At 38.0% G+C, this 18634-nt stretch overlaps 1 protein-coding gene across 3 annotated transcripts in view; it reads right to left on the reverse strand.

Annotated features, from left to right (window-relative positions):
• LOC109536057 overlaps nucleotides 1-18634 on the reverse strand; it is an 81485-nt gene that overhangs the window by 31380 nt on the left and 31471 nt on the right. The gene's annotated exons all lie outside the window — the stretch shown is intronic.

The following is an 18634-nucleotide window of genomic DNA, read 5'->3' on the forward strand; positions in this document are numbered from 1 at the left end:
TGCATTTAGGTGCAAGATTAAGTCAAAATGTCATGTTTTTTGCCACCTTTTGGCTCATTTCTCAGGAACATTTTGAAGTAGAGCGCTCATTTCCACACCACTGTATAGAGCACTCAATGACGCTTTTAAACGGCGAAGTTTAGCAGTTTTCTCAGAAAAGTCTAAATAGAGTCAAGAAAAGTGTTAGTTTTGCGCGGTTTCTTTGAATTTCTAAATCGACTCAAACACGACGCCGCTGTTTTCGACGTTTCTCAAGGAGCGACAAAAAAGCCGCAGGTTTCACAAAAAAAAAATTATTTGAATGTCCGACGTTTAGATGCAAGATTGCGCTAAAATTTCATGCTTTCCGTCGGTTTTTTGCGCATACCTCCGCATCAGATTGAGCTAGAGCGCTCATTTCCACACCACTGGATAGAGCGAGTTTAGTATGTGAAGCACTGCTGGGAAAAATTCGGTAGCTTTCGCAGAAAACGCCGAAATTTCAAGAAAACGCCGACTTTTGCGCGATTGGGTTTTAAATTTTGATATCCAGTTGCGCCGGCTTTTTCGGTGTATCTCAAGAACCATTTGCGCCCCAGAACGCGTTTTCCTATCGTTGGAGAGTGCATTGGAACACCGATTCACAGAGAGAATCGAGAGTGACGGAACAGTAGCAGTTTTTACACCAAAAAAGAAGTTTGAATATCGCACTTGCCAATGGAAAAATAATCCAAATTTTTATGTTCGCCGTCTTCTCCTTCCCCATTTCTGCGAAACGATTGAGTTAGAGCTTATTTTTACACCAATAGAGCTTTAGATGGAGGTTTTCCAAGGTGAAGATCCCTTGAAAAAAGTGGTCAGATTTATCAAGAAAGCCTGAAGAAACTCAAAAAAAGTGTTTGTTTTACGTGGGGATTTTTTGAATTATGATTTCGACTCAAACAAAGTGCCGCTGTGTTTTTCGACGTTTCTCTAGAACGATTTGAGTCATAAAACCCGAGAAAATTGTGCCAGTTTTCACACAAAGAGCGAAATGTGAACGTCACACATTTAGGTGCAAGATCGGGTCAAAATTTAATGTTTTTGGTCAGATTTTGGCTCATATCTCAGGAACAGATTAAGCTAAAGCGTCCGTTTCTGCACCACTAGGTAGATAGTTAAATGGTGCTTTAAAAACTAAAAAAATGGTGTGTTAAAAACTAGGTGCAAGATTAGAACAAAAATTCGTGTTTTCTCTCATCTTTTTGCTAATTTATGAAGAGCAGATTGCGCCAGAGCGCTCATTTCTACACCACTGGATAGAGCATTTAATGGTGCTTTTAGGACGTAGAGCACCATTAGGGAAATATAGGCATTTTTATCAAACCAGCCTAAATCAACCCAAGAAAAGTGTTATTTTTTTGAAACGCACAGGGTTTCAAAATTGGTGCCAAACTAGATCAAATTTGGAAAAATTCTACCAACACACTTGACTGTGATACAAAAACTAAACTAGTCGAATAAATGCCAGCATATTTCGGGTTTAGTTAGAATTAATTTTTTCAGACCCACCTGCAATAAAGTTTGCCACCGAACTTGGATGGGGTTTGAAAAATTCTCCAAAAATCGCTGAGGATGGCACAACTTTTGAATATCGCACTTGTCAATGAAAAAATAATCCAAATTTTTATGTTCGCCGTCGTCTCTTTCCCCATTTCTGAGAAACGATTGAGTTAGAGCTTTTATTTTTAGACCAATAGATAGAGCCTTAGATGGAGGTTTTCCAAGGTGAAGATCCTTTGAAAAAAGTGGTCAGATTTATCAAGAAAGCCTGAAGAAAATCAAGAAAAGGGTTAGTTTTACGCGGGGATTTTTTTGAATTGTGATTTCGACTCAAACAAGGCGCCGTCGTGTTTTTCGACGTTTCTCTAGAACGATTTGAGTCACAAAACCCGAGAAAATAGTGCCAGTTTTCTATATCTGGATTTTATAACATAAGTGGCAATTTTTAGAGAATTTTTCGGAGTTCCTCCAAACCATCAATCAATCAACCATCAAAAAAGTTGATTCGTTGTTGTGGCGTCCTCAGGAACTTTTGCGGAACTTTTCAATCTTAGGCCAGTCTTCAAGCGGCTTTGCAACCTTCACTGCAAGTGGGCCTACAAAAATTGATTTTGACAAAACCAAAAAAGCCAGCAACTGTAAAACTGTTGCAAAACAAAGCCCGAATGCAAGTCTATGGATTCTAAAAGGTTTCCTTTTGTGTCGTGGTCAGGGGATTTTGGAGAATTTTTCAAATTCCACTAACTACTCGAGCTTTCAGAGCAGCTGTACAATTGTTGCTCAAGCAACAAGTTCTGGCAAAACCAAACGCCAAGCAAGTACTTAAGAAGAGCCAATCTGAAGCTATCGATGCGACAGGTTTCGATTTCTACAGCATCATCAGGCTCTGAAAGAGAGTTTTTGAAGCGCAAGTAAGTTCTTGACGCGAACTCGTTGCACGTGCGCTTTTGTAAATGAATTCTGCAAACCGGCAAGACCAGTGGGGGAAAATCGGAGAATACAAGCATTTGTTGTTAAACAAGAGTACAAGTTGCAAGATGGCGTAAGCCTAATAGTCCTCCAATTAGGCCACTAATTGCGTTAGCCGGCCGTTGTGCAACGAAAGATGCTTCTCGCCATATTCCATTCATTCTCATTACTTTTTCAATTATATAATTGCAAGTAATTGTTGCGGCAGAATTTCGAGAATGCACGTTTTAATGCGGATTGCTTCATATCATAATAATTCCCAGTGTTGCTGATTAGATTCGATTGTTTCCGGGTCTCGGCGTGGTTTGGATCAAGATCGCAACATTTCGCCATAACTTATCCAGATCGTGTGTGTTAATTGCGGCCAAACAGAACGCGAATGACGAAGATGGCGAAGATGAGAAGAAACAGTGCGTGGCAAGTGGGCCGATATTAATCCGCTTAACATTGATAAGAGCGGCGAAATGTCTTCGAGCGGAGAACGGCATTAGTAATTACACTGAAACGGCTTTTAAAATATTTAACGACGAGAATTGCATTTATCGGACCACAAATTCTGATCATTCTGGTATCAAAATATGAAATGTATGTGACATTGAAACGTGCACTCAGCCGATCAATGCGAACAAATATTTACGTTACAAGGTGATTGGAGCCGAACTATTTGTGTTTCCTACTAACCTCAGCTACTTTGCGCCTATTTCGAATTGGTACGTGACGATTTCCTAATTGGTTGTGTGCGCAAAAATTGGGTGGTTAACCGACCAATTCAATCAGTTTATTGGCAGGTTCAATTTGAACAGGAGAAAATTCAATTAGCACTTATCAGCCTCAAGAAAAAAATCGAAAACTTTTCAATAGTAAACTTTTGAGGAAAAGTAAGTCAAATTCCTTCAAAGCTTTGCTTTAAATGGGCCTTAGAAATTTCCAATGTTTGCACCTCCAAAAGAGTTATTCTATGTGTTCGAAAAGTCTCGCTTCATCCCATCCTCAGTGAATGTGCCTCAGATTTGCTCCAGTCTGGAAGCGATTTTCAAACCTTGCAGTCTCAAAAAATTGCTATTGTTGTTCCAATAAGTTGCTCTTTCTATTCTATAACTGTCGACTAGCAGAATATCTTTTCAAAGAATTGTGGATATTTTTTTCTCGGAACGTCTATTCACTACTGATTTTCCCAACCGAAGTGTCTTGAAAAATGAATTCTGAAAAACCACTAGAGCTGGCAACTTGCGGAAGACAGAAACTTCTATTTGTTCGAGCAGTTTCGCTTTTAGATCTTTGTCAGCGATTTTTCCCCAATTTTTTAAACATGACTCATGATTTTGATTTTTTTTGATAAATTTTAAGCGATATTGATTGCAAATGTGTCCCAAAGAAACCAATATTAGCCAAACCCAAAAAGATAGCACCTGGGAGAAGCTTGCATTACGAAGAGGAAATTCAGTTCTATGTATTATATACGTTTCGATTGTGTACCATCGGCACGCATATTTGAAGAATTTTTCAAAGTTCGTCCATTCTTGAAGCCATTGTTTGAAACGTATTGCAAGTGTGCCTGGGAAAATTAATCCAAGCGAAACCAAAAGAGGTAAGAACTAACGAAAAACCTTCTGAGAAAGTCCAGGAATGCTTTTATGTATTGAACAAGTTTCAGTTTTGTGTTATACTCAGGAGCTTTTGGAGAATTTTCCAAATTTTATCCAGTCTTCAAGCGATTTTGCACACTTGATTGCAAAAAGGCCTAAAAAATTAATTTTCACGAAACCCAAAAAGAACGCAAATGGCAGCAAATTGCATTAGGAAGACCAAATCCGCTTCTATGTATTCTGTGCGTATGGATTTTSTGCCATCGGCAAGAATATTTATAGARTTYWTYWAAGTTCATTYACTGCYCAAGCTTTTCTTCRTAATTTTTTGCAAGTGTGACTGGAAAAATTAATCCTGGCGAAACCAAAAGAGGTAARAACTAACSAAAAMCCTTRTGAGAAAGTCCAGGAATGMTTTTATSTATTGAACAAGTTTCAGTTTKGTGCCATCCTCTGGAGCTTTTGGAGAATTTTTCAAATTTTATTTAGTCTTCAAGCTATTTTGCACACTTGATTGCAAAAAAGTCTAAAAGATTAATTTTTGCAAAACCCAAAAAGAACGCACTTGGAGGCAAATTGCATTAGGAAGACCAAATCCGCTTCTATGTATTCTGTGCGTATGGATTTTCTGCCATCGGCCAGGATATTTATAGAATTTTTCAAAGTTGAGTCACTGCCCAAGCTTTTTTTAGAAATTTATTGCAAGTGTGACTGGAAAAATTCATCCTAGCAAAACCCAAAGAGCTAAGAACTAACAAAAAACCTCGTGGGAAAGTCCAAGGACGATTTAATGTATTGAACAAGTTTCAGCTTTCTGCCATCCTCAGGAGCTTTTGAAGAATTTTCTAAATTGTATCCAGTCTTCAAGCGATTTTGCGCACTTGATTGCAAAAATGTCGAAAAAATTCATTTTCGCGAAGCCCAAAAAGATAGCACCTTTAAGCAAATTGCATTAGGAAGACCAAATCCGCTTCTATGTATTCTGTGCGTATGGATTTTCTGCCATCGGCCAAGATATTTATAGAATTTTTCAAAGTTCAGTCACTGCCCAAGCTTTTTTTCGAAATTTATTGCAAGTGTGACTGGGAAAATTCATCCTAGCAAAACCCAAAGAGCTAAGAACTAACGAAAAACCTCGTGAGAAAGTCCAAGGACGATTCAATGTATTGAACAAGCTTCAGCTTTCTGCCATCCTCAGGAGCTTTTGAAGAATTTTCCAAATTGTATCCAGTCTTCAAGCGATTTTGCACACTTGATTGCAAAAATGCCTAAAAAATTAATTTTCACGAAGCACAAAAAGATAGCACCTTTAAGCAAATTGCATTAGGAAACCCAAATCCGCTTCTATGTACTCTGTGCGTATGGATTTTGTGCCATCGGCAAGGATATTTATAGAATTTTTCAAAGTTCATTCACTACCCAAGTTTTTCTTCGTAATTTATTGCAAGTGCGACAAAAAAATAATCCTGGCGAAACCAAAAGAGGTAAGAACTAACGAAAAACCTTGTGAGAAAGTCCAGCAATGCTTTTATGTATTGAACAAGTTTCAGTTTTGTACCATCCTCTGGAGCTTTTGGAGAATTTTTCAAATTTTATTTAGTCTTCAAGCTATTTTGCACACTTGATTGCAAAAAWGYCTAAAARATTAATTTTYRCRAARCMCAAAAAGAWMGCACYTKKARGCAAATTGCATTAGGAAGRCCAAATCCGCTTCTATGTATTCTGTGCGTATGGATTTTCTGCCATCGGCCAGGATATTTATAGAATTTTTCAAAGTTCAGTCACTGCCCAAGCTTTTCTTCGTAATTTTTTGCAAGTGTCACTGGAAAAATCAATCCTATGGCGAAACCAAAAGAGGTAAGAACTAACGAAAAACCTTGTGAGAAAGTCCAAAAATGCTTTTATGTATTGAACAAGTTTCAGCTTTTGGAGAATTTTCCAAATTGTATCCAGCCTTCAAGCGATTTTGCACACTTGATGCAAAAATTTAATTTTTGCGAAACCCAAAAAGATAGCACTTGGAAGAAAATTGCATTAACAAGACCAAATCCGCTTCTATGTACTCCTTGGGCCATTCTCAAGAGCTTTCAGAGAGTTTCCCAAATTTTATCCAGTCTTCAGAAAAGCTTCCGCCACTTGATTGCAATAGTGTTCCAAAAAAAGTTATTTAGCGAAACCAACCAAGCTGGCAGCTAGCGGATGATCGATCATCTTAGAAAGACTAATTTTGCTTCTACGTAATTCAAGAGTTTCCATTTTTTGCCAGTATCATGTCTTTATGAACAATTTTTCAAACTCGATTCCATTTTCGCGATTTCATTGCAAGTGTGCTTTAGAAAATTATTTCTAATCTAAATAGACCAGCGAGGAACCAACCCGAAATTGTATTAATACGACCGAAAACTCTTTGCTATATTGCATAAGTTTCAGTCCTGTGCCATCCTCAGGAACTGTTGCGAAATTTTCCAAATTTAATGCAATTTTCGAGCACTTTTGCAAACTCGAATGCAAGTGTCTCTTTAAAAATTAATTCTGGTTAAACCAAAAAAGCTAGCGGATGACGGCAAAGTGCACTAGAGAGACTAATTTGGGTCCTTTATATCGGATGAGTTTTGATTTTGCGCGATTGTCCGGTATTTTCGAGAATTTTTGAAACTTGATCCAACATTCAAGTCTTTTCCAACTTCATTGCAAGTCTGCCATCCTCAGAAAATTTAGAAGAAATTCCCGAACTTAATCCAATTTTGTGTCTTAATTGCATTAAGAAGACCAATTTCACTTCTCTACAGTCAATGAATTTCAATTTTAAACCAGTTCTTCAAGCCTCTTTCTGAACCTCATTACTTTTGTGCTTTAGAAAATTTATTTTGGCGAAACCAGCGAGGTAAGTATTTGCGCGCAAAAATTGAATGGTTAACCGAGAATAAAAGCAATGAATTTATTTACAGGTTCAATGTGAACAGTAGAAAACTCAATTAGCACTTATCAGGCCCAAGGAAGACACAATTCGGCTCCGATTAATTATTCCACGTGCCAAAGGCATTCGATTGCGTTCCCGCTTCAACCAAGCCTAACTTTACACATGAAATTAATATCTAAATTTTAAAGTAACTAAACCAATACTCGATTTCGTTGGGCATACATTCGCAACTCATTAACACACTGCCGACATGCAAATTATATTATTCATTTTTGCGCCTTTCCGCCACATGGCTTCAAGCTCTCACAACTCGCAGGAATTCCTAAGCAATATTGAAGCTTTTCAATGAAAAATACCCAGATTCGTTACACAACAGCACCCTATTTGGTTTAACCGGTCGAGGTCTAATACAGCGCAAATGAGAAATTGTGAACAGTGTCAACTAGGTATGATGCGAGCAAAGGAAAGTTCCCATGTGAATTTATAAAAAGAGTTAACGTGCAGCAGCAACCACTAGTTCTACTGTAGTTGCAAAGCACAAAAAGTCACCTCATTTTTTTTTAGTTTCGTTTTTCTAGACTCGGAAAAGTAACAGTTCTCGCAGCTGGATGGAGATCGCATTAGAATGACCAAATGCCCCTCTATGTGTTTTCTACCAGCGTCTCTATTTGCGGGATAAAAACTCGGTCCTACCGACTGCACCCAAACCTTGCCACCAGTTCGCACCCCATTAACTATTTATAGGCCGACAAACTATCGACCTGCATTATGTAATCGAGACCAGCAATAAGCCTTGAACCATGTAATTCGCATTTATTCACCGGTAAACTCTCATCCTCGTGCAAGTTAAGCCGGCAAAGATCCGATTAATTCCCAGTCCAGTGGCCTTAATAATAGCGGCCACACGTAAATAATTAAAAAAATAAATAAAGAAAACACAAGGCAAATGACACACATTTCCGTTGATAATCTTGCCAAATTGAATTAACGCAACCTGTATGTTGGGGGCGACCTCCGAAGCACTTGAACGGTTTCCAATTTACTTTACCGTGATAATTACATTTTGAAATTCAATGTGCTGCAAATTTTCTGAACAAAATTTAACTTGGAAGATAAGCAAAGAAAAATTAAATAAACATGTTGCACAAGGTATTTAAATGCTGCCATCCTTCCTTGGTCAAAGCTGAGATCTTTCTGCGTCCAATGCGGGAGGGAAAAAGTATACGATGTATTTTTAATTTTCATTTTATATATTTTATTTAAGAGTATTTGTGATAGTGAGATTGTGGTCTATTGCAAATTGAATAAGGTTTGTATCTAGCATTTCTGTATCCAAGACCACATAGAACCTAAAATAGGCTGCAAGTTGTTGTTCCAACCTTACCATTGAAATCACCCAAGATTATTAAGGTTAATGAGGCTCTTTTCAGTAAGGCTGAAACCATTTGCTGTTAATATCCTCCACTTGCCATCTGCGAATAGGCATGGGTAACACTGTGCTGAGTTTTGAGTGGTTGCCGCTCTGTGCGCTAATGAGTTATGACTCATCGCGTCTCACTGTGCCGCCCTTTGCATGACGCTTATCATTTAACCCAGGGGCGGATTAAAGCTTTACGAGGCCCGCAAATTTTAACACCTAAAAAAGGGCAACACATTTTTTGGCCAAATTTCCAGAAAAAGCGAAAAAATTGGAAATTACCACATTAATAAGAAAAATTATTCCCTGTCAGGCAGACAGTCAGCTTAGTTATGGTGTGAATTTGGTTCAGATTGAGCTCTTGGTTACTTCACAAGACGTTCGAACTTGAAATAAACGGCGATATTTGAATATGATACACAAAATTAGGCCAAAATGTTATGCAATCTGCCACTTTTTTGCATGTTTCTCTGCTAAAATGCCCACAACAGACCAACTGAAATCGAACTAAAAGCCAAGCAAAGCAGTCAATCATCGCAAGGGTCGAAAGAGCAAATTATTACATCATCTGTAGTTTTTTCGGAAAATGGGTATGAATATTCAGTTTTTTATCCTTCCTGCTAACTGCAGGATTAAAGCTTTCTATTCGAAGTGGATTTTCATCAGTGTGTAGTGTGAAACCGTAGCCAACTTCTTGAGGATTAATGGGTAGAAAATGGAGGATGGGGCGCCAGCTTGCAAAAAACCTTTGAAAATTTGAAGACATTTTGACAACAATTTTTCAATTTTTGAAAAACGCGATGCAAAATATGTCCCGCAACACATCTGCACGGACGACTTACTGTGCCGGTGCATTGAGTTGGCGCACCAAGCCATTTCGGCATCATTGCGCCAACTGCTGAAAATTCACTTTGGTACCCATGGAGTTACCCATGCCCATTTGGGAACAAGGAAACTGTGACTCATCGTATTGGTGGCGCATCCACGAAGGCTGATGGGCAAGTTCAAGGTGGTTCAGGACAGTTTTGCAAGAACATGAAAGACGAATTGTTGACGTCGCTCTAGGTCACAGCGTGTTGTTAAACCGGCCGGAACCAGCAGAAAACAGTTGGCTTCATAACCGCCTACTTTTGTCTTGATATAAGAATTTAACGGTACCGAGCAATGTCGAAGGTGTTATTAAGAGCGTCAGCTGGTTAAGTCATCCGCAGATCTATTTATTAGATCATTTTCAATGTGTAGCTGTTCTGTGGCCTTTAGGCCACATGCAGGATGCCAAACGCCTGCATAAAACCAATCACTTGACGTGTCCGTTTTTCGTTTAGAACTTGTGCTACACATTGACATTACCAGATGCAGCAAGTCGTGTTAAAAGTCTAAAATCGCTCTAACTGTTGTTACATTACGAAGGAATTCATTACTAGTGGAAGCTTTTGGATATTGCAAGTGCTTCAACCGACTTAGCGGCAACAGTGCCCCGTTTATTTCCTTTCAAAAAATTCCAAACATTCTGCAAGTTTACGCACAAACACAAAGTGTGTCAATAGCCATATTTTTGCAAATCATCGTCAAAGCGCCACTTATTGACCAACATTTTTTTAAGATTGAGAAACATTGAAACATTTATTTGTTTTTGAACATGAAACAGTAATTGAACGGGAAAAGTTAAGATAATCCTGGTTCGTCAACTTTGTCATGCTCTTAGCCACATCACTTGAATGCTTTTCTTCTTTCGCAAAACTTTTTCCGAATTAATACAATTTTCGCTAACGTTCGTCGATCTTATTTTTTACTCCTTTATGTTTCCCAAATTTGAAAAGTGCTGGAATTTTTTTCTAAATCGATTGATTATTTACTGATAGGGGCATAAACCACTCTTAATGCTGCAGCAGCTAGCAGGGTTTTGAGTCTTAAAGTGGTCTCAAAGTCTCAAGACTGCTATTTTCGCAAAACGGCTGGAAACAGATAAACTTTCCAGGGGGAAGTGGTCCTCATTGTCATGCTCTTAGCCATATACCGGAATGCGACTGAACTGTTCAATATTTATAGATTTTTGCGTCATGAACTCAAACAGTTGGCGAATTAATATTAACTTACTGCAAACCTCTTTGAAAGAAGTTGCAAGTCAAACGCACATTGAAAAAATAGTACAAATCTGCCTGAGGCAGCGGTAAAATCGAAACCTTTTTTCGCATAGTGCGGGCGTTGCTCTACAAAATCCGCCCAATATTAAATCTGGATCTTCACCTATTACTGAGCAAATAAAGTTCAAACTCATGAGTACATAAATAATTTTAAAACTTCAGCTTAAACAACGCTCAAAAAATTATTAAAATCCGCGTGAAGGAGACAAAAAACCGAGACTTTTTCCGAATTCCAAGCAAACAGGCTTGGCTCTATAAGATGCATGCAAAAGCAACTTGCTAAATTTACAAATTGCTGATGAAATAAATTCCTGTCTCCAGTCTGTAGAAGCAACTGCAAAGTCTAAACCCAGAGCTGGAAAAAATTTAAAAATTTGACTGACTCAAATCTGAACTTCACCAGTTCTTGTTTTGCAGTTGTTTATGGGACACAAAAAAAACAAGCATAAAAAGCTGATTTTCACCGTTTGTTAACGTCGCCGCACATTTTATTCGGCACTATTCTTTAGGGTTGGAAACTTCGACAAAACGAAGTAAAATAACTGGCTTTTACTAGTCGACTGACCGTTGGAAAACACGAGTTTTTCAAAAATTCGTCAAGGAAAAACCCAAAATTCGTGAATGCGGCCCATAACGTCACTCAAAAGAGAAAAACGGCATCTTTAAGTGAGGAAAATCTCAGTTTTATAAACATTTTCTGGAAGTTTCCAGGAATTTTCATTTACTAAGGCGAGTCGACGGCCGATGGGAAACACGAGGTTTCTAAAAATTCGTCAAGAAAAAACCAAAAATCCCTGAATCCAACCCATCACAACACTGGAAAGCGAAAATTCGATTCTCTAAGTGAGGAAAAACTCATTTTAATAGGAAATTTCTGGGAGTTTTCAGGAGATTTTCGGATACTAAATTGAAGCGATTGGTGTAAACACAATTTTTCAAAAATTCGCCAAGGAAAAACCAAAAATCCCTGAATAGAACCCATAACAACACTGGAAAGCAAAATTCGATGCTTTCAAGTGAGAAAACACTCATTTTAATGGTAAATTTCTGACACTTTCCCTCATTTTCTAGCTACTAAGCCGAGGCGAATGGCCGTTGAAAAACACGAATTATTAAAAAATTTGACAAGTAAAAGCAAAAACCTCCACAATCCCGCTCATAATATCACTTGAAAGGGAAAATACGCTGCTGTGAGTGTGGAAAAGCCCTCTGTAACAGGAAATTTTTGGGGGTTTCCAGAAGTTTTTCGGAAAGAGAAAAAGACTAAAGAGAAACGGTTGGTCGTTGGACAACACCGATTTTTTAAAAATTCGCCCAGGTAAAACCAAAGATCCGGTTATCCGGTCCATAATATAACTCCAAAGCCAAAATCCGCAGCTTTAAGTTAAGAAAAACTCACTTTAATAGGAAATTTGTGGACCTTTTCCGGATGTTTTCAGTTACGAAAGCTAGATTTATCTTATATGACCATCTTTTTCTTTTAACTTTTTTTGCACTCTTGGGTGTCTCCAATAACCAGAAAATATATGGAAAACACGACCTTTAACTTCCCAGTGCAAGCTTTAACCCACAACTGAGAGCACTAAAAATTAGTGCACTTTGTCATGCTCTTAACCAAATAAATGTACGTTTCATATGTCCTTAAAATGCTCTTAAAGTTTTAAGTCTGTATTATTCTCAAACCATCTGGAAACCGACAAAATGTCCAAGCAGCAGTTCACTTCGCCATGCTCTTAGCTACAAAGACTGACGTTTTATTGACCAACTATTAGTCCAAAATTATCTAGATCTGTGCAAGTCTTTGCTACTTTAAATGCTCTCAAACGTTAAAGTCTATTATCTTTTCAACGCGCACAGAAGCAGGAAAAATTCAAAAAATTCGCTTTGCGATGTTCTGAATTTTTATCTCAAATTAACGTTTTATGAGCTATCTATTGACGCTAAAGTAACTAGATCTATGCAAGATTTTGTCGCTTAAAGCACCCTCAAAGTTTAAACTCTGTTAATTTATCAAACGGTCTGAAATCAGACAAAATGCCCAGAAAAACGTCCACTTCGGCATGCTCTTAGCCACATCAATTAACGTTTAATGAGCTATGTAATGACGCCACATTTTCTAGACCTGTTGCCCCTTAAAGTGCTCTCAAAGTTTCAAAACTGTTCTATTCTGAAACCGTTTGAAAACAAATTGTCCAGGAAAAGTAGTCCACATTGTCATGCTCCTAGCCATACAAACTAACGGTTTATCACCTGCTTATTTACAGAACAGTCTATTTCTATGCAGGACTTTGGCCCCTTAAAATGTTCTCAATGTTGTAAGTCTGTTATCTTCTTTAAACGGCTGGAAACAGACAAAATGTTCAAGTGGAATTGTCATGCTCTTAGCATAACAATTTCAATGGTTGTCTGCAAAATATTACTAAAACTTATAAATCGATTTTAACCGGTTTTGTCTTAATAAGCCCGATTAGTTGTTCCAGAACCACCATTAAGCTACTGTTTTTCCCGTTCGCAAACGTTTTTGGTCTTGCCCAACCAATGTTTTCTGCGAATTAAATTGCAGATGGTAATTTTGAGGAAATTGACTTGAAATCGAAAAAAAACTGTTTTAACTTTTAAGTCTTTAAGAAAATTTTCACTTATCGGCAACGTCGCCCATGGTTAAAATCGACGATTTAAGACCTATCTTTTAATGCGAAAGTATCTATATCTATGTGTCTAAAGTTTCAAGACTTGCATGATTGAAAAACGGCTGGAAGCAGACAAAATGCCTGCTTAGATCGCGCTCTGGAATGAAAGTGGAAGTTTTCCCTTAAAAGGGAGACTCAACAAAATAACAAGCAAACCGTAAAAGCCTGTTCTTTAAAGTGTTTCTTTGACCATCTGCTCATCAGAAAATAAAAAATAGCCGTTTTCTAATTAGCTTTGGTGCCAGATTTGTAAAATTTTCCTTAGCCCTCTAGAAAACACCCACTTTGGAAGATTCAAAAAGAAAATTGTGAAGAAATTTCGAGCAATGTGTTGCCAAATGTTTTAAATGAATTACGGCCATATAAGTGGTTCAGTTCGTCATGCTCTTAGCCACATAACTTGAATGCTTTGCTGGAAAATATTACCAAACTAATAACGCGATTTTGATTGGTTTTGCCTTAATAAGCCCAATTAATTGATCACTTTCTATTCTTGCACGTTTGGCGCTGTTGAAAACAAACAACGGCGACAATTAAACAACCGATTTTCCCCGTTCGCCAACGTGGTAAAGACTGGAAAGTATTCGTGTAACGATTAGTGAAACAATACGGCCATTGTGTGTCTTTTTTATCGCATTATATGGCCTGCACTTGACGTTAATAAGCGTGATTGGTCGGAGAGGGATTGATTGATGATGGACTGAATCAGTTGGTTACTTAATAAATAACTGGCAAATTCAGTGAAAAAAGTGCAATTTTCCTCTGCGAAATCCTGCGAGACGTGAAAGTGATCAATGATCAAATGCGTTTAGTTTCGAACGCAGATCGGCAGAAAAGTGAACGCACCGAATGGAAAACAAGAAACATTCACTGGTTTCGACTTTTTCTCGATATTGTTTGAACTGGGTCAGGTGCGCGCCAGTCACCATCCAACCAACCAAACAACACTTTTCAATTTTCCATCATAAACAGAACAGATTTTTTCCACTCTTAGAATCGTTCACCTTCTGGTCATGGCTGTGCGCTTTTTGCGAGCTGCTTCTTCACGACGCCGCCGCCTCGGCCATCGACTTGTTCCCAGCAGAAGAATTTTGATGAGATAATGAATGAAGAACAAGAAAGACATGACAAGTTGATGGGGGCATTTTTGTGAGCTGCGGCTTTTTCTAAGAATTTAGACTGCGCACCGATGATGATGATGACGCGAAGATTAATGCTGATGTCTTTGCTGCGAACAGCACTTACCATGGTGAGAGGAAATGATTGGGAAAATTAGATGGGGCAGGTGAAAGACAAATGGTTGATCGAACAAAAAGTTGTCTTTTTGTCTCGTTCCAGGCAGATTCTTCGGAAGACTTCGTCTTCAGCTTCCACCTCGGACAACTTCATCAATCACCCGATTTCTTGGTGCTTAATCCGCATAACTGACTAAATCGTGGTCGTTTCTTCTCATCAATGACCGAAAATGCGGTCGACCGGACTGCTGACCCACTCGGAAAGATGATCCGTTAAGCGCCCTGCAGCGCAAATCGCCCCAATCACATGGTCGTGCTTGAATCTGCAGGAAAACCGTCACGTTTTACTGAACCAATGAGGAATCGAAAGTCTTGACACTCGGTTGAATAAAGGCCGTTTGTGCCACTTTTTGCGACATTTAAGTGAAACCACACTCTGGACGGCCGGAATCCCCGATCTGAAGCCACTGGACTTCGGTTCCAAATCCTCACTCACGTGCTGATGGTGGTTACCTAATGAGCATCGCTTTGGGATTGCTTTTTTTCGCTTGTCTTCGCCTGCAATAAATGTCAGCCACTTATGTAATGGACGTGGAAGGGAACCAGTTTGACTGCGGTGTTGCACAACGAAAATATTCTTGAGAATTGGACGTTATGGACCTTTGCAGGTTCCCCAAATTCCGACCAGATCCGATAACAATGTGCAATGGAAAAACGGGTGAAGAACTGAAGAAAGATGTTTGCCAAAAGCCATGGATAGGAATATGTAGGTAGTTTTCTGCAAATCAATTTCAAAAACGCGATTTTTTTAAAGTTATTGATGTAGTTGGAATCGCATATCGGTTTTGCACGTTCAAAAGCCGCTGGAGTTCATCAAGGTTTAGTTCGCCGAAGTCAGCAAATCCATGCCGAATTTAGGTAGCGAATAATTCGCATGCAATTTTTTGTTTTTTAAATAGAGTCTTAACCAGTCTAACTACTACCGAAGAAATGTGTTTAGGGCTTTTTACAGCGAAGAATTCAAACTTTTTTATTAGGTACTTTGCTTATGGTTCCTAAAGAGTGCAAGCTGCAAAAGTCTGAAGCCATAAAAAGCAGTTTTTGGTTCCTCGATATTTCCCAAACAAAAATGTGTATGTATCCGGTTCAAATCGATATATCTGACCATTTTCGAAATATTTCGCATCGAACCTTCAAGTGATTTTTTGGACTAACTCAACTTGAATCTCTGAACAAAAATATGTTCGGCTCAAATTTTCAGTAAAACAACACTTAACGAACCGTATTTATGTTGGCTTGTTAAGAACCAATTTAAACTGATTTTTAAACTCAATAAAGCCCTTTTAGTAAATGATTGTCGCATTGGAAAAAATGTTTGTTTCGAAGTTTTCTACAGCTTTTCAAATTTTCCCGTTTGAACACTATCGTAAATTCTCGACAATTTAGTCAGAAAGTTAAAAAAACTGGAATTTTTTAAAACACAAACAACATTTTGATCAATTCAAAATGAAAATGATGCCAGCAAAAGGAACAAATCGCAAACCTCCAGCTCACCATATCCAGAATCTTAGGCACAGTCTTTCAGAGCTTGCGCTCAACTTTCACTACTTTGTCAACTTGAATGTGAAATTTTGTCCAAAGTTTCCTGGACAAGATACTTGGGACTGGGACATACTAATGACACTGTCCAGGAGTACAAAGGGACACAAACTCAACTTTCCGGCGTCTTACATTCATGAGCCACAGAACTTGTCTCAGAGTCAGCAACCGACTAGGAATTTGTCCATTCCAGAAGGAAAAATTCCCTCAGATTCCTGAAAAAGGACATTTTTTCCTGTAACCCCGTCTTCTCATGAGCATTATTGGGACCTGATCTTTGACCGATCGTGCTTGATTTGTTGGATAAATCCGGCCACTTTCTGACTTGTAAATCTGCGTATTTTCGTCTGTTGCGTCCTCATTTGGATCATCCTCCTCTTGACCTTGATCGGGAATGACAATTTTAACTTCTTCCTCACTTAAAATAGAGGCACAGTCAGCAAAACCAATCTCCTCTAAATCTGATAAGTTTTCAAATTCGAGCTTTTCAATACAGTTACTAATTTCCACAATATGAGCACGTGTGTAAAACTTTAAGTCGTAAAACCCAGTAGCAAAATTTGCTTTTTTTAAACCGATCGATGAGGTCGGCAGGGAAAGAAGAAGCATAAGAATAAATCGTGGATTCTGGTCCAATATAGTGTTTTCATTGTATCAAAAATTCCTACAAACTGAACATCAACATCATAGAAACGCAATCCTATTGGTTGTGACGTCTCTGGTCATATAAATGGCGGATTGTTTACCTTCCTTTTACGTGCATAGTGTTTAGTTGTGTGGTTGTGTTTCATTAATTATTTTGTGGATTTAAATAATTTATAGTTTGTGTTAAACTAAAAAATGGCTTCAGAAGGATTTCTTAAAGCGTCAACAAACATTTACCATGTGCACATATTTTTATCGTTACCGAATTTTTAAAAAACGACGAACGCTTTAATTCACCCGAATTTAAGGGTGTCAAAGCAGCAGCGTAAGTAAAAATCCGTAAATTCATTATTAGTTGCTCTCTCCTTAATATACTAATCTGTCTGTATTGGTTTAAATTAGGTAAATAATATATAGAATTTCACTTATTCAACTTAACCTAACCTATACACATGACTGCTTTAAAAGTAAAATGAACTCTTAAATTTGCATTTTGGGCATCACGAGAACAATATGGTGATATCGGATATGTGGAATTGAAACATGAGGGTTCTTTGTGCATTGTACAACGTAGAATTTGCCCAGAACACAGAATACGATCGAAGGTATATTCTGTCTGCCTCATCATAGCTTTTTGTTCGAACTTTCATTAAAATGATCCTCGCAACAAAAAAAAACATTGATTTTGATTTAGGAACATCACGTCTAGCTGCTTTGAACCAAAAAACTTTAGGCGCATAATCATGGGGAACGATTAGAAAGAGTGTTTGGAGCACTTATTGAGGTATTCTTGCATCCTGGCACAAAACACCACTTATTTTGTGATCCATAAATGTCACTATTTTCMATTATGCACGATAATAATAATAATCAATAAAATAATGGCAATCACAAGAGCTTAAATAAAAACACAAAGCTGCGAAAACAACAAAATAAACACGAGACACTTTGTTGATATGACCTGCTACGTCATAATGGGGATAGGCAACCGACGATACGGATTCGGCGTTTTTGGAGGAAAATATCTGATATGAATTTAAATTCGCTTTAAAATTATTATGGAGACTTTTTTKSMAAAAAAATTATAACAGTGTAATGTTTGTCATAACTACTTTATAAATATCAACATTAAAAAAAGCGAAAACACCCTATTCTGCTCTTGAAAGTCGTYCGAGAGGTGAAAACAAYGGGTGAAAAGATTGRWRATTGTGTGTCATTTTTTAACTCTTGGTGCTCAAGTTGAAGAAGCTAGAAMTCGAAAATTTGYCAACAAAATCATTGTARAAATTTGTTAATTTGACGTCTCTACAWACTGTTAGTTTCTCTGYGACTTAAAAATCAGCCTATRRAAGAAAGTTTCTTGAAGAAACTTGAACGATAAAATTCTGTTTCTCATTGGCTCTTTGAAGTATGTCTTAACAGAGATTCAAAATTGTTTATGGGCTTCTTTGTATATAAGAAACTGAATTAACATAAAGCACTGAAAGCGAGCTTAAAAAGCAAACTGAATTGGAAACGCCAAATGTTGCAAAAGCTGGAAAAACCCATAGAAAAAAAGGACGCAGAACCTTTACAAGTGCAAACACAAAGGACAGAGACCAAGAAACTTACAGTCTACAGGGTGGTTCGTTTATATCGGACGTGAATGAACGTTACAGACCAAGTTGCAGACAAGACTGGAACTTCAGTTACACATGAGGTATTGATTTTGAGCCATCTTGTATACCAAAGGATCAAAATGTGTAAACTCAACCCTCAATTCTCAGGTTAACAAGCTCCAAAAATGCCTCACAAGTGAAAACTCCCTATAGGATGGAGATTCTATGTTGCATGCTGAGTGGGAAAAATTGAAGATTTGCCCAGATCTTTGCCTCCCAATGCACCCCTTAGGCCTTAAAAGAGTGGGAC

Source organism: Dendroctonus ponderosae, unplaced genomic scaffold, assembly GCF_020466585.1.
Source record: "Dendroctonus ponderosae isolate FM_Combo_2020 unplaced genomic scaffold, Dpon_F_20191213v2 Dpon_F_20191213_11, whole genome shotgun sequence".
Classification (NCBI taxonomy): domain Eukaryota; kingdom Metazoa; phylum Arthropoda; class Insecta; order Coleoptera; family Curculionidae; genus Dendroctonus; species Dendroctonus ponderosae.